This window comes from Zea mays, chromosome 4 (assembly GCF_902167145.1).
Source record: "Zea mays cultivar B73 chromosome 4, Zm-B73-REFERENCE-NAM-5.0, whole genome shotgun sequence".
Lineage (NCBI taxonomy): Eukaryota > Viridiplantae > Streptophyta > Magnoliopsida > Poales > Poaceae > Zea > Zea mays.
The window spans coordinates 196,210,734-196,226,768 of NC_050099.1; the positions used below are offsets into that span (position 1 = coordinate 196,210,734).

Below are 16,035 nucleotides of genomic sequence, written 5' to 3' on the forward strand. Positions count from 1 at the left end.
TGTCGCAGAACCTCCCAAGTTATCGGGCCCACATGCACCTGTCCTTGTCTCAAAGACCTCAGACAGCTATGCATGTGCACCAAACAACTTAACAGGATCTGTCCGAGTGCCCCGAGGACCCCGGATAAACGACTTACCGCCAAGATCGCAAGATTAAGTAAACACAAATCACACACCAAACATTTGCAGCGGAAATAAATTCTTTATTGCAAAATGATTACATGTTACAATAAGTTTACATTAGACAGTTATCGAAGTGATTACAAAAGAAAGTGATTCAAAAGAATTACAATTTAAAATGTATAAAATATTTATAGGTTTTAAAATACATGCTAGCTTAAGTGACAATCCTCAATAAAGAAGCTAAAGATGGGATATACTTATATAAGAAGGCCGAGCCCACCGGCACTTAGCACCATCCACAACAGAACAAAATTATAACCTGAAAAACAACAGGGAATAAAACCCTGAGTACACAATTACTCAGCAAGACTTACCCGACTAAAGAAAAGACTCTCAAGGGTATGCTGGTTTATTGGGAATCAAGGTAAAGCTTATCAAATTTCAAAGACTCATTTTGCAGAAGAGCTTACTAGTAGTGGATCCTTATGCCAAAATTTTACTTCACAAGTTAAGTACTTTTCCTGAATCTAGATTTGCCTAATCTAGAGCATTCACTTGTCCTATACTAGCTTCATTTTAGCAGCTTTAGTTTCACTTGTTATCTACGATGCAGGGCAGTGATCCAGTCTTCATATCCGAGAAGTAACGGCGATCCGAATCGATTAATACTCAGCTGAGGATCTCCAACCACACGACATATGTAGCACTTAACCCTTGCATATGTCAACTCGCCACCGGGTTTCTCAAGACCAGAACGGGTTCACGCGACCCGAGAGCACAGCACTCCACCGTCCAGCCATGGGCCTGGTTGGTACACGTTACTTTCGCATGGTGCCCGCCATGTTTCCGAGAGTACAGCACCCCACCTTCCAGTCTCTTGCCACGGAGGGTACAAGCTACTCTCGCCATCTCTCCACTCCCAGTGCGTGCGAGCTGTTCTGGTATTGGTCCGACCGAGGCAAAGCTTACCCATGATGAGGCATGTGGCCAGTTAAAGGGTCCTAGATCAGCAAGCCTACTTTCGGTACGGTCCTTAGTCGACACAGACGGGCGACTTTTCCTGCTCAACGTCTGGTCTCATCTTATTATTTAACACCCAAACCATGTACCTGACAGAGGTACAATACTCGAATAATGAATTCATCATCGCGAGTGATGCCTTCATTATTGCAAGTTCCTTTTTCATAAAACCCATATCCAGTGTTGCACAACATTCTTTTTAAAAGAACAACTTTTAGTTTTTCTAAGCAGGGCTAAGCCTCATTAGTTCTCTTTATAAAATAGGAATCAAGGAAGATAATCAAATTCCAAGGAATGGCAATGCATCAATTGTTTCATCACTCAACTCCTATCACCTAATGCAGCATATAAGTGATAAAAGTTTTAAAACAACAAGGAGGTGGCAAATGCACCGGGGCTTGCCTGGGATAAACACTATGTTAGTGTTGTTAATTGACGACCACTTGGTGAGCATCTTCCATCCTGACACTTGGTTGATTCATCCATTTTAGCTTCGTCCATCAGCATCACTTGGAGATCAATTCCACTCGTCTTCCATAGCACGTGATCAATTAACGTACCTAAATGATATGCATAATGCATATGAGAGAATAATCATAAACAATACAAGATAATAACACTATGTCGAAGAGGGTAATATATTGCTAGTAAGGCATTAGAACTCCTAGGCAAACACTAGATACCTTTGAATTAACAACAATCATGATCCTCGAGCTAGAGGGACCTAATTCAAACATTTGGAAATCATAACTAAACACAAGCCTTAAGCTAAAGCATAACATCGATAGGTTATTACCCTTAGACTTGTCACTTTTTAACACTCAAAACTTGGAAAAGGTGATAGAACACATGTAACTAACTTTCTAATTCAATAAGGTCTGGCACAAGCATCAAGAAAGCAGTACATCTCAAAGGATTACTAGAACTTAGGTTCACTAGTGATAGTCACCTCAGACTTAGATTAAAGATATGAGTAGCTTAACTAGTTTCCTAAACTTCTTTCCCAAATTAACTTATTGTAACACACCAACTAATAAATCATCACATTTCTATTCAATCACACAAGTAGAACACTTATCACACAACATAAAGTTCCATAGAATTTACATCCTCAACAATTAAAGATCTAAAGCATACAAGATGAAATATAATAAGTGTTCCATACTTTCCTTAGATTACTGAGTATAGCACCTTAAGCTTGGGACACTTGTTCACTTGAATTTAGCAAGTACAAGACTTCATCAATCAAGAACTAACTAAATTTACTTAGTCAAACAATAAGAAGGAAATGAATTAATCAAATATAACAAGGCATTTCGATAAACACTTCATATGCAACAAGTTGTCATCAATCAAGGGTAAAAAAAATGACCTAGCCAAACAAGAGCAACTTCAAGAAATCCACTTAATGCTTGCTGATTTTGGACAGCAAAACAGCAGCTAGTTGTTTTATTCATAACTTACACAATATTCATCCAAAAATAGTAAACTAAGACTTTTTGGAAATCTTATAAAGTCCTCTACAATTTTGGTATTATCATCACAATGAGATTCGACATTTAAAAATGTCAAACAGTACGAAATGCAATTTCTGTCCAGATTTGGACAGAATTCGACTGCTTACTTCATTAATTCATAACCGGAGTTTCAGAAATCCAAATCAGGTGATCCTAGACTTTTTAGAAAGATAATAGAATTGTCTATAATTTATTTTTAAACATCTCCAGTTAATTCAATGCGTAGAAAGGTCAGTTAATATAAACAAACATTGCTGTCCAGATTTGGACAGATTCAGACTCTATAGTTTGAACAACTGTAACTTGGTCTCTAGACCACCAAAAATGGTGCTCCAAAATTTGTTGGAAAGCTTAAGCAATGTACTACAATTATCCTATAATTATTAAGAGCTTATTCTCAGTTTAACTTGGGCAAACAAGGTCATTTTCGAAATCTGTACAGAATCTGGACAGATTCTGAAACTGGACTTGGAAAATTCATAACTCCTAAACTGCTAAGCCTATGGTCATGAAATTTTTACACAAGCAAGATAAAGCAATTATCTACAAGTTTTATATGTAACACTTCTACAGAAGACACGGTTTACTTCCCTATACAAGCTACGCAACTAAAACTGGACACACAGTCCAAAGAGCAAACATTTCAATTTAGTTCATATTTGGCTTCTGCAATTATTATGTTCTTGACACTTACTAAGATAAGTCGTTAATGTTACCATACATTAGGATTTCATCCAATAAACACTAATAACCCTTATCGGCCAAGAGCTATAAATAACAAGCATATTCTTTTTCTAAACATCACCACAGAACAACACATCTCAAACATCGAATCTATTAAATCGTACTCGACAATCACATAAACCAAATTGTAGCCTCCTTTCTAAACCAACCAGGTTTAGCCCAAGTATCAAGAAAGCAATGAACCATACATATAAACAAATGGACATTCCAACGCACGTCTGTCTCGCATACAATTGCATGAACGCAAAAGAGTAGATAATTCTAATTCTAAGCCACAAGTACCATGGCCGGTATATCTACCCTATCTACTAATAAATCGATGAGTAGTAGTAACAAATCAGAGTACTATTATTAATCCGCCGTGAATTCCACAAAACAAATACGACTCAGGCTCCGGCCTTCTACCAAACACTTTATTTAATCGATCATAACCAAAATACGCATGCTACAAACAAGATGGTCATCGTGACCAATGCATCCATGCAAACCAACCATTTATCCGACTAACGAAAACAACATATCGACTTACCACGACTAAACTTGACGCGGTGTCCGCGAACATGGCGATAGTTTCGGTTCAGTCTTTCTATTTGATACCTAACAAGTGTCACGCGTCTTCGAAGGAGGACTGCAAGAAACGACATCGATTTATAGGTTTGGCATTACATCAAACACAGGGCATGCAGGGACAGCGAGATCTCACCGGGGTTTAACGACACTGCAACCAGGCTGCCCAAAAATCACGGAGTCGACGACGTGCTGTTCGACCACTACCGAGGCGTTGTTGCTGACTTCAAGTGAGGAGAGGGCGCGGCCATGGGAGTAGGGCTGGCGTTGGGAGGTAGGAGACGGGTGGCCTGACGGCACCATGGCTGGGGGCAGGGGCGACCAGCGTGCAGGAAACAGGTGCTGCGGCGGCCATGGAAAGAAACTCGGCCAGGGGCTCAGCGGGAGCACCTGGGAAGGGGCCTGGACGAGCAGAATCTTGGAGCTCGCGTCCATGGCAGAGGAAGGGAAGGGGAGGAGACGCCATGGCTACCTAGGCGTCGAGAGGAGCAGAGGCACCACGAGCTGGAAACGAGAGGGTACCGGAGGGAAAGCAGGAGGCCAGATCCGACCGCGGCTAGGAGAGCACGCCGGCGAGGCTTGGTGGAGGTGAAACGGTGTTGAGGCCGATCCCAGTGAGCGCTGACCACCAGCGAACAGAGGCCCGACGTCGAGATTGGCCGGCACGAGCTGGGAGAGGGCGCCTGTGCCAGAACAGGATGAGGACCAGAGGGCGCATCCATGCGAGCAGGAGGCTTGGTGGCTTGCAGTTGGAGGCGATGGCGGATGTGTGATGAACGTTGAGCACGTGAGAGGCAGAGGTAAGCTACCGACGATCGAAGCTGGGAGATCAAGCACCTTCGTTGGCTTAAAAGTGAGCGACGACTGAGAAAAAATGGCAGCTGGTCGTAAGGGAGAGGCCTGGTGTGGCTTCTAGAGGCCACATAGCTGCATGGGCTGATGACGTGCAGTGAGGAGGATTTTCTAGAAATGATCTATATTCTGGATAAAAGGGAGATGAAAATGGTTGATAAATCAAAGAAGAAGCTAGTGCGTGGAGGGGATAAAGCTTACGGTACAAAATGCTTGAACGGCGGTGAGATAGTAAAAGAGGATTTTCCTTTATTATTAAAGATAAAGAAACATATTTTTACACGTATTTTGATTTTAGGATTGAGTTTGAGAGGTTTAAATGGACCAAATTAAAATGCTACACGGGCTAAGATACGATTTTCCACATCTATGAATAGAGAAGCAATTATTGGGGTTTGGTTCTGAGTACCCTGGTCTCGTTTATTTTGTATCAAAAACCTTAGTCATCGAATTCTAATAAATTTATTTGGGACAAGATCACAGTACTTAGTTGATTTTTAAACAGGCACCAAACTCAATAATTTCCGAGACAACTAAACTCCAAACTTCATGAAACATTTTGGATAGTTCTGATAGACAGAGATGAATGCGATAACGAAATCATGATAAGCGAAAATAATCAGGACATAGATACTATTATTCTCAACGATATCCCTCGCTTAAGCCCATACTCGCTGTCGAACGAGAAATAAACACCTGGGGTGTTACAACCTTCCCCCCTTAAAAGAATCTCGTCCCGAGATTCAGAGCGAAAGACTTTTAAGAGTATGGAAGCATGTAACCCTGTCCATAATAGCGATAGCATAAGGCAGTTCCGAGTAGAGATGAGTACTCCAAGATGTTGGTTCCTCAAGTGGGTATAGCATGTATCATTTTAAGCTAATTAGTGACGTCCATCAATAGAAACGACATCTGCTAGAAGGACACATAAGACTCCATGTGTGCAGTTTGCTTTTTCTGATAACATGAGTCTGTTGAGAGAACAGTGGACAGGTGAATAGCAATTGTCTAGATCGAATAGGATGCAACATTTTTGGTAAGACACAAAGAAAGAGGTTCGTCGATAAGTCGGCGTTGGAATTCTATGGCACATGAGACATATGTGGATGTCGAACAACCTCACGGTTGACTCGTGATTAGGCCAAAGAATCCAAGTCCATGAAAGGTGATATAGATTTGAGAAAATCACCAGCAGAGGGATCTATAGATGCTGACTTCGCAATCAATCCATTTATCAAGCACTAATCATGGCTTGACTTGATCACACACGTTGGAAAACCATACGTGAGGCGATCGAGGCACGACTAGAGATGTGGTTAGGCTGTTAACAGTTAGATGAGGATGGCAAAGTGCCTCGGCCAACAAGGTAAAGTTAAGATACATATGCTCATAATATAATCCAATATGGCATAAGATCTGCGCATATGTTCATAACCTTTACTTGATCTTCACAAGAGTCTCTTCAAGATAGGCTGAACTAAAGTGAGTTTAGACAACTCGATAAAACGATCTCTAAACCCAACCTTTGTTCATTGGGCAGTTACAAGTTAGTAAAACCAACTTGTTGAACTACTTTTGACATTGAGCAAGTCCTCTTATTACCCATCGACAATTTAATGGTCGAGAGTTCACGTTTGCTAGCAGGAGGCCATGTATTTAGATAAAGATCCATTCAGTCAGGTTGTTCATCCATTTCTTCATGCAAGATGAATTGATTTGGTTCAAGAATACATGGATTAAATAAGAGAGCGAAAGAACAAACTCCTGCAATCTCAACAGCATGAAAAATCAATCTCCATTTGAGAACTAATTAGTTGTCTCTCAACATTAAAAAGCTTCAAGGCTTCACCTTTACACAAAGGATGTAAAAGGAACTTGTATGAGTAGTCACTACCCAGATCAAAAGAAAAGAGACCACACATGAAAGTGGTATATCCGTTTGATCCAATAGAGATGATAGATGTTGCTTGATCACTTGACAAACAACATAGAAATTGTTTCAAGGGAGGAGTCCACGGAAGATCACACATCAGTGTAGTTCCACAATGGATCATGACTAGAGACCTTGATACCAGCATCCGACGAGTAGCACATCCCTGTGTGCGCATTCACAGGAGGCTCTCAGTTTCGCTGCGGCACCATAAGTCCTTAATCGTGACACCACTACCGAACTGACACCAATAACAATCTCACGTAGCAAAAATAGATTGTGCCAAGATAACGCATTGACATAGTCTCATAATGGATTACAACTACTAACTGTGATACCAGCGCGTGCCGAGTAGCACAACCATGTGTGCGCACCCACAGAAGGCCCTCGGTTTCGTCACGGCACCACCAGTTTTAGTCATAACACCATTATCAGACATAACCAATAAGAAATCTTGCATGGCACAGATAGACTAAGCAAGGGTGACTATATACAAAAGAGACTCCCCTAGTCAAAATGGCTACAAGTAGAGAGCCAATAGATCATGGCCCGATGAAGTGAGCAAGGCATGGCCATAACCTAAACTTGATGAAAGGAGTATAATGGGAGACTGTTAATTCAGCCCCGAGCATATTTCTATGTCCATCGCAGAGATTATCAAGTCAACGATTAGTGTCTGATTAGATAGAGGGGAAAACGATCAGAAGATTAAATTGGTATGCCTTTAAGAGATATGAGGAAATCAAAGGCATTAAATTCAAGAAAATTTATTGGGCATTCCTTTCCTAGATTATATTGAGAAAGCAACAATGTAATTCTCATGGAGAGGCAAAGCAGAATAGAAACATCAGCTTGCACCAACCAAACAAGGGTATGGTTTAGGATGAAAATATGACCATAAGAGAGCTACAAGTGAATTGTCAAGATCACAGACCCGAGATCCTTATCTTTAAGTTTGAGTGCAACTTAGGTCCAACAAGGGGATTACCTAAACATCTATTTATATGACCTTGATCACAAAGTAACGATGGAAAAAGTCAGACTCGTCCACGTTTGGAAGCTGGGGAAAAATTTCAGGGAATTAACATCGATTTGGGTCATGGCTCCTAGATGAAGACATGGCCAAATTTTTAGTTTACACAAACATACCACCAACATTCTACCAGCACAAACACACCAGAACAAACACAAGTTGGACTAGCGGTCAAATTAAGAAGAACCACAAACCACATAAAGACATGTCTAAAGGACATAACAAACAAAACTAAAAATTTCTTATAGAACAGTAATACTTCATACAGTTTTCAATTATTTATTATCAGAATAAAGATGAGAAAAGCATGTTCGTTCACAATCACCAATTATTAGAATAAAGGTGAGGAAAGCATTTTTGTGCGCAAACAACAAACACAATGCAATAATCATGATGCATGCTCGTCCTATTCGTCCTCACTGAATTTGCCAACATAATGTGGCAATAGCGTTCTATACCGGTGACATACCTACGTTCTCTCTCGATATATTTCTAGTCGTCAGCTACACATACGAGTTCGAAATTAATGTACCTGCAGAAAATTCCATCATAGCCCAATTCCCAATGATGCAATTCACACATGACAGTTTATCACAGTTTATACTCCATATATTGCTATATGGAGGCCAGCTCCTCATTAAGCGCCGAGCCACGCATAGGCGCCACTGCCACACTTTAACCATAGGGCAGCTCATTATGGTAACTCACCTTCTTACCAGAGCGTAGGTGCGTCGTTGCAAATACATTACACTTCTCGGTATTCCCATGTCTGCATACCCATACACATCCATGGGGTACTGAATCCCAGAAAATTAAATACTCCACATCGCAGCCTTCATATATACATATGTAAAACATGTATATAATCAAGCGATGTTTATGCTCTCCCCTAGACCGACGTTTATTCGGTCATGCTCTCACATCTCACGTTACCTTGGACGTCGATCCATTCAAGACTGAATGGCCTCAAAAATAATAATACACATGTATGCATTACCCTTCCCAGGTTGTGGGTTAGTATTCTGAACTAAGCCACCTAGTAGTCCTTAATTTAGGGCTTAACAGAGGATGTCGCTAGCATTATAGTTTTTCAAATCTGTTTTTCAAAACCAAACAATGTGTTTAGTTGAAAATAGGTTTTCGAAACCAAAACTTTGTTTTGTAAATACGTATGTGACCGTATTATACTTAATCATGCTCCGATACCAGCTGTCGCAGAACCTCCCAAGTTATTGGGCCCACATGCACCTGTCCTTGTCTCAAAGACCTCAGACAGCTATGCATGTGCACCAAACAACTTAACAGGATCTGTCCGAGTGCCCCGAGGACCCCGGATAAACGACTTACCGCCAAGATCGCAAGATTAAGTAAACACAAATCACACACCAAACATTTGCAGCGGAAATAAATTCTTTATTGCAAAATGATTACATGTTACAATAAGTTTACATTAGACAGTTATCGAAGTGATTACAAAAGAAAGTGATTCAAAAGAATTACAATTTAAAATGTATAAAATATTTATAGGTTTTAAAATACATGCTAGCTTAAGTGACAATCCTCAATAAAGAAGCTAAAGATGGGATATACTTATATAAGAAGGCCGAGCCCACCGGCACTTAGCACCATCCACAACAGAACAAAATTATAACCTGAAAAACAACAGGGAATAAAACCCTGAGTACACAATTACTCAGCAAGACTTACCCAACTAAAGAAAAGACTCTCAAGGGTATGCTGGTTTATTGGGAATCAAGGTAAAGCTTATCAAATTTCAAAGACTCATTTTGCAGAAGAGCTTACTAGTAGTGGATCCTTATGCCAAAATTTTACTTCACAAGTTAAGTACTTTTCCTGAATCTAGATTTGCCTAATCTAGAGCATTCACTTGTCCTATACTAGCTTCATTTTAGCAGCTTTAGTTTCACTTGTTATCTACGATGCAGGGCAGTGATCCAGTCTTCATATCCGAGAAGTAACGGCGATCTGAATCGATTAATACTCAGCTGAGGATCTCCAACCACACGACATATGTAGCACTTAACCCTTGCATATGTCAACTCGCCACCGGGTTTCTCAAGACCAGAACGGGTTCACGCGACCCGAGAGCACAGCACTCCACCGTCCAGCCATGGGCCTGGTTGGTACACGTTACTTTCGCATGGTGCCCGCCATGTTTCCGAGAGTACAGCACCCCACCTTCCAGTCTCTTGCCACGGAGGGTACAAGCTACTCTCGCCATCTCTCCACTCCCAGTGCGTGCGAGCTGTTCTGGTATTGGTCCGACCGAGGCAAAGCTTACCCATGATGAGGCATGTGGCCAGTTAAAGGGTCCTAGATCAGCAAGCCTACTTTCGGTACGGTCCTTAGTCGACACAGACGGGCGACTTTTCCTGCTCAACGTCTGGTCTCATCTTATTATTTAACACCCAAACCATGTACCTGACAGAGGTACAATACTCGAATAATGAATTCATCATCGCGAGTGATGCCTTCATTATTGCAAGTTCCTTTTTCATAAAACCCATATCCAGTGTTGCACAACATTCTTTTTAAAAGAACAACTTTTAGTTTTTCTAAGCAGGGCTAAGCCTCATTAGTTCTCTTTATAAAATAGGAATCAAGGAAGATAATCAAATTCCAAGGAATGGCAATGCATCAATTGTTTCATCACTCAACTCCTATCACCTAATGCAGCATATAAGTGATAAAAGTTTTAAAACAACAAGGAGGTGGCAAATGCACCGGGGCTTGCCTGGGATAAACACTATGTTAGTGTTATTAATTGACGACCACTTGGTGAGCATCTTCCATCCTGACACTTGGTTGATTCATCCATTTTAGCTTCGTCCATCAGCATCACTTGGAGATCAATTCCACTCGTCTTCCATAGCACGTGATCAATTAACGTACCTAAATGATATGCATAATGCATATGAGAGAATAATCATAAACAATACAAGATAATAACACTATGTTGAAGAGGGTAATATATTGCTAGTAAGGCATTAGAACTCCTAGGCAAACACTAGATACCTTTGAATTAACAACAATCATGATCCTCGAGCTAGAGGGACCTAATTCAAACATTTGGAAATCATAACTAAACACAAGCCTTAAGCTAAAGCATAACATCGATAGGTTATTACCCTTAGACTTGTCACTTTTTAACACTCAAAACTTGGAAAAGGTGATAGAACACATGTAACTAACTTTCTAATTCAATAAGGTCTGGCACAAGCATCAAGAAAGCAGTACATCTCAAAGGATTACTAGAACTTAGGTTCACTAGTGATAGTCACCTCAGACTTAGATTAAAGATATGAGTAGCTTAACTAGTTTCCTAAACTTCTTTCCCAAATTAACTTATTGTAACACACCAACTAATAAATCATCACATTTCTATTCAATCACACAAGTAGAACACTTATCACACAACATAAAGTTCCATAGAATTTACATCCTCAACAATTAAAGATCTAAAGCATACAAGATGAAATATAATAAGTGTTCCATACTTTCCTTAGATTACTGAGTATAGCACCTTAAGCTTGGGACACTTGTTCACTTGAATTTAGCAAGTACAAGACTTCATCAATCAAGAACTAACTAAATTTACTTAGTCAAACAATAAGAAGGAAATGAATTAATCAAATATAACAAGGCATTTCGATAAACACTTCATATGCAACAAGTTGTCATCAATCAAGGGTAAAAAAAATGACCTAGCCAAACAAGAGCAACTTCAAGAAATCCACTTAATGCTTGCTGATTTTGGACAGCAAAACAGCAGCTAGTTGTTTTATTCATAACTTACACAATATTCATCCAAAAATAGTAAACTAAGACTTTTTGGAAAGCTTATAAAGTCCTCTACAATTTTGGTATTATCATCACAATGAGATTCGACATTTAAAAATGTCAAACAGTACGAAATGCAATTTCTGTCCAGATTTGGACAGAATTCGACTGCTTACTTCATTAATTCATAACCGGAGTTTCAGAAATCCAAATCAGGTGATCCTAGACTTTTTAGAAAGATAATAGAATTGTCTATAATTTATTTTTAAACATCTCCAGTTAATTCAATGCGTAGAAAGGTCAGTTAATATAAACAAACATTGCTGTCCAGATTTGGACAGATTCAGACTCTATAGTTTGAACAACTGTAACTTGGTCTCTAGACCACCAAAAATGGTGCTCCAAAATTTGTTGGAAAGCTTAAGCAATGTACTACAATTATCCTATAATTATTAAGAGCTTATTCTCAGTTTAACTTGGGCAAACAAGGTCATTTTCGAAATCTGTACAGAATCTGGACAGATTCTGAAACTGGACTTGGAAAATTCATAACTCCTAAACTGCTAAGCCTATGGTCATGAAATTTTTACACAAGCAAGATAAAGCAATTATCTACAAGTTTTATATGTAACACTTCTACAGAAGACACGGTTTACTTCCCTATACAAGCTACGCAACTAAAACTGGACACACAGTCCAAAGAGCAAACATTTCAATTTAGTTCATATTTGGCTTCTGCAATTATTATGTTCTTGACACTTACTAAGATAAGTCGTTAATGTTACCATACATTAGGATTTCATCCAATAAACACTAATAACCCTTATCGGCCAAGAGCTATAAATAACAAGCATATTCTTTTTCTAAACATCACCACAGAACAACACATCTCAAACATCGAATCTATTAAATCGTACTCGACAATCACATAAACCAAATTGTAGCCTCCTTTCTAAACCAACCAGGTTTAGCCCAAGTATCAAGAAAGCAATGAACCATACATATAAACAAATGGACATTCCAACGCACGTCTGTCTCGCATACAATTGCATGAACGCAAAAGAGTAGATAATTCTAATTCTAAGCCACAAGTACCATGGCCGGTATATCTACCCTATCTACTAATAAATCGATGAGTAGTAGTAACAAATCAGAGTACTATTATTAATCCGCCGTGAATTCCACAAAACAAATACGACTCAGGCTTCGGCCTTCTACCAAACACTTTATTTAATCGATCATAACCAAAATACGCATGCTACAAACAAGATGGTCATCGTGACCAATGCATCCATGCAAACCAACCATTTATCCGACTAACGAAAACAACATATCGACTTACCACGACTAAACTTGACGCGGTGTCCGCGAACATGGCGATAGTTTCGGTTCAGTCTTTCTATTTGATACCTAACAAGTGTCACGCGTCTTCGAAGGAGGACTGCAAGAAACGACATCGATTTATAGGTTTGGCATTACATCAAACACAGGGCATGCAGGGACAGCGAGATCTCACCGGGGTTTAACGACACTGCAACCAGGCTGCCCAAAAATCACGGAGTCGACGACGTGCTGTTCGACCACTACCGAGGCGTTGTTGCTGACTTCAAGTGAGGAGAGGGCGCGGCCATGGGAGTAGGGCTGGCGTTGGGAGGTAGGAGACGGGTGGCCTGACGGCACCATGGCTGGGGGCAGGGGCGACCAGCGTGCAGGAAACAGGTGCTGCGGCGGCCATGGAAAGAAACTCGGCCAGGGGCTCAGCGGGAGCACCTGGGAAGGGGCCTGGACGAGCAGAATCTTGGAGCTCGCGTCCATGGCAGAGGAAGGGAAGGGGAGGAGACGCCATGGCTACCTAGGCGTCGAGAGGAGCAGAGGCACCACGAGCTGGAAACGAGAGGGTACCGGAGGGAAAGCAGGAGGCCAGATCCGACCGCGGCTAGGAGAGCACGCCGGCGAGGCTTGGTGGAGGTGAAACGGTGTTGAGGCCGATCCCAGTGAGCGCTGACCACCAGCGAACAGAGGCCCGACGTCGAGATTGGCCGGCACGAGCTGGGAGAGGGCGCCTGTGCCAGAACAGGATGAGGACCAGAGGGCGCATCCATGCGAGCAGGAGGCTTGGTGGCTTGCAGTTGGAGGCGATGGCGGATGTGTGATGAACGTTGAGCACGTGAGAGGCAGAGGTAAGCTACCGACGATCGAAGCTGGGAGATCAAGCACCTTCGTTGGCTTAAAAGTGAGCGACGACTGAGAAAAAATGGCAGCTGGTCGTAAGGGAGAGGCCTGGTGTGGCTTCTAGAGGCCACATAGCTGCATGGGCTGATGACGTGCAGTGAGGAGGATTTTCTAGAAATGATCTGTATTCTGGATAAAAGGGAGATGAAAATGGTTGATAAATCAAAGAAGAAGCTAGTGCGTGGAGGGGATAAAGCTTACGGTACAAAATGCTTGAACGGCGGTGAGATAGTAAAAGAGGATTTTCCTTTATTATTAAAGATAAAGAAACACATTTTTACACGTATTTTGATTTTAGGATTGAGTTTGAGAGGTTTAAATGGACCAAATTAAAATGCTACACGGGCTAAGATACGATTTTCCACATCTATGAATAGAGAAGCAATTATTGGGGTTTGGTTCTGAGTACCCTGGTCTCGTTTATTTTGTATCAAAAACCTTAGTCATTGAATTCTAATAAATTTATTTGGGACAAGATCACAGTACTTAGTTGATTTTTAAACAGGCACCAAACTCAATAATTTCCGAGACAACTAAACTCCAAACTTCATGAAACATTTTGGATAGTTCTGATAGACAGAGATGAATGCGATAACGAAATCATGATAAGCGAAAATAATCAGGACATAGATACTATTATTCTCAACGATATCCCTCGCTTAAGCCCATACTCGCTGTCGAACGAGAAATAAACAGCTGGGGTGTTACACGAAACTCCAATGACCCTTAGTTCCGGTGAGACTTAGCGTTTTGGTATACTTGCTTTGTCATTGTATTTATGGATATAAGACTTGGTCATTTAATATACTGGATGGATGATATGTGATGAATATTAAAGGGTATTAAATGTGATGTTGAATGAATGATATGTGATAGACTTGGTTATTTGAATGTGATGGGTGAATGATATATGGTGAATATTTTAATGAGATGAATATGTGTGTGTGATGTTGAATTGTGAATAAATGATATGTGAATTTTATATGGATATGCAGGTGAATTATGGACCCTACAAATGACTTATTTTCAACGGCTTAATGGGGGCCACAAAATATGAACTCAACTTATTTTTGCAGACACAACTATCCACCAAAAATATATAGCTGGTCTTATTTTCGGCGGCTAGCTACGGCCGCCGAAACTAGGCACTTCAGGTTTTATTTTTAGTGGCAACCTTCCGGACGCTGAAAACAACTTATTTTTGGTGTCCACCACCGAAAATAAATGTTCTTTTCAGCGATGAACTTCCAATAAAGGCATACCGCCAAAAATAAATTGGTAGCCACAAAAAATAAGTTATTTTCGGTGGGAGACACTAATTCTTCATCGGTTTTGAGCCGTTGAAAGTTTATGAAATTCAAATTCTTATATAGTGCAAGTGATAAAAATTATCATATTCTTGACATGAAGATCATGTGGAAACAAATGCTTTGAGTTGATCACAATATGGCTGACAGTTGTATGGTGGAATGGTATAGATAGAAATTTGAGATTAGCAGTTGTTCACTAGCATCAGGTGTAGTTCAACAAGTTTGGGAATGCTTTTGTTGTTGATGGATGTTGGCATGATGTTAGGATCATCTAGCAGCTGCTGGAGATAGCAACGGCTCCAATAGATATTATAAACAAACTTGTAGTTCAACAAGTTTGTGATGTGATTTTTATCAAATAACATTGCGCACCAAGAGGAAACCGAAGCCACATTATTTGGCCGTGACACAAATTGTGTAGCCATGCGACAAGAATAGGAAAGAAAATAATATAACAAGGTGTGACTGTGTTTGTTTAAGATTATAATCTGTCCAGATTATATAATGAGTATTAGTTTAACTTTTGGATTATATAATCTGGGTATATTATAATTCCAAACAAACACCATCTATAGCTTTAAGCCAAGAAATTGATTGATGGCAGATGTATGGAGTCCGTGTCGGTGGATGTAGTGGAGGCCCACAAAAAGACAAAAAAAATACACCCAAACAATTAGGGCTTATTCGTTTCACCGTTAATCCATATGGATTGGGTGGCACTGAGTCTGTTTAAATCCATAACAAGTCAAAATTCATCCAAATCCATTCCAATACACTTCAATCCACATTGAACTGGAATAACCGAACAAGCCCTTAAGTGAGTGTTTGGTTTCTAAAGACTAATTTTTAGTTCCTCAATTTTATTCTATTTTTGTCCCTAAAATAATAAATACGGAAACTAAAACA

General features: G+C 40.3%; 2 long non-coding RNA genes across 2 annotated transcripts; both read right to left on the reverse strand.

Moving 5' to 3' along the window:
• Window positions 1-273: 273 nt before the first annotated feature.
• Window positions 274-4,937, reverse strand: LOC103649858 (uncharacterized). Its single transcript, XR_002268854.3, has 3 exons — window positions 4,108-4,937; window positions 3,934-4,032; window positions 274-1,703 (listed from the first exon to the last, which is right to left on the reverse strand). It is a non-coding gene; the product is annotated as an uncharacterized lncRNA (long non-coding RNA).
• Window positions 4,938-9,269: 4,332 nt separating this feature from the next.
• On the reverse strand, window positions 9,270-13,909 carry LOC109945606 (uncharacterized). The gene is made up of 3 exons (XR_002268855.2): window positions 13,104-13,909; window positions 12,930-13,028; window positions 9,270-10,699 (listed from the first exon to the last, which is right to left on the reverse strand). It is a non-coding gene; the product is annotated as an uncharacterized lncRNA (long non-coding RNA).
• Window positions 13,910-16,035: the final 2,126 nt, after the last annotated feature.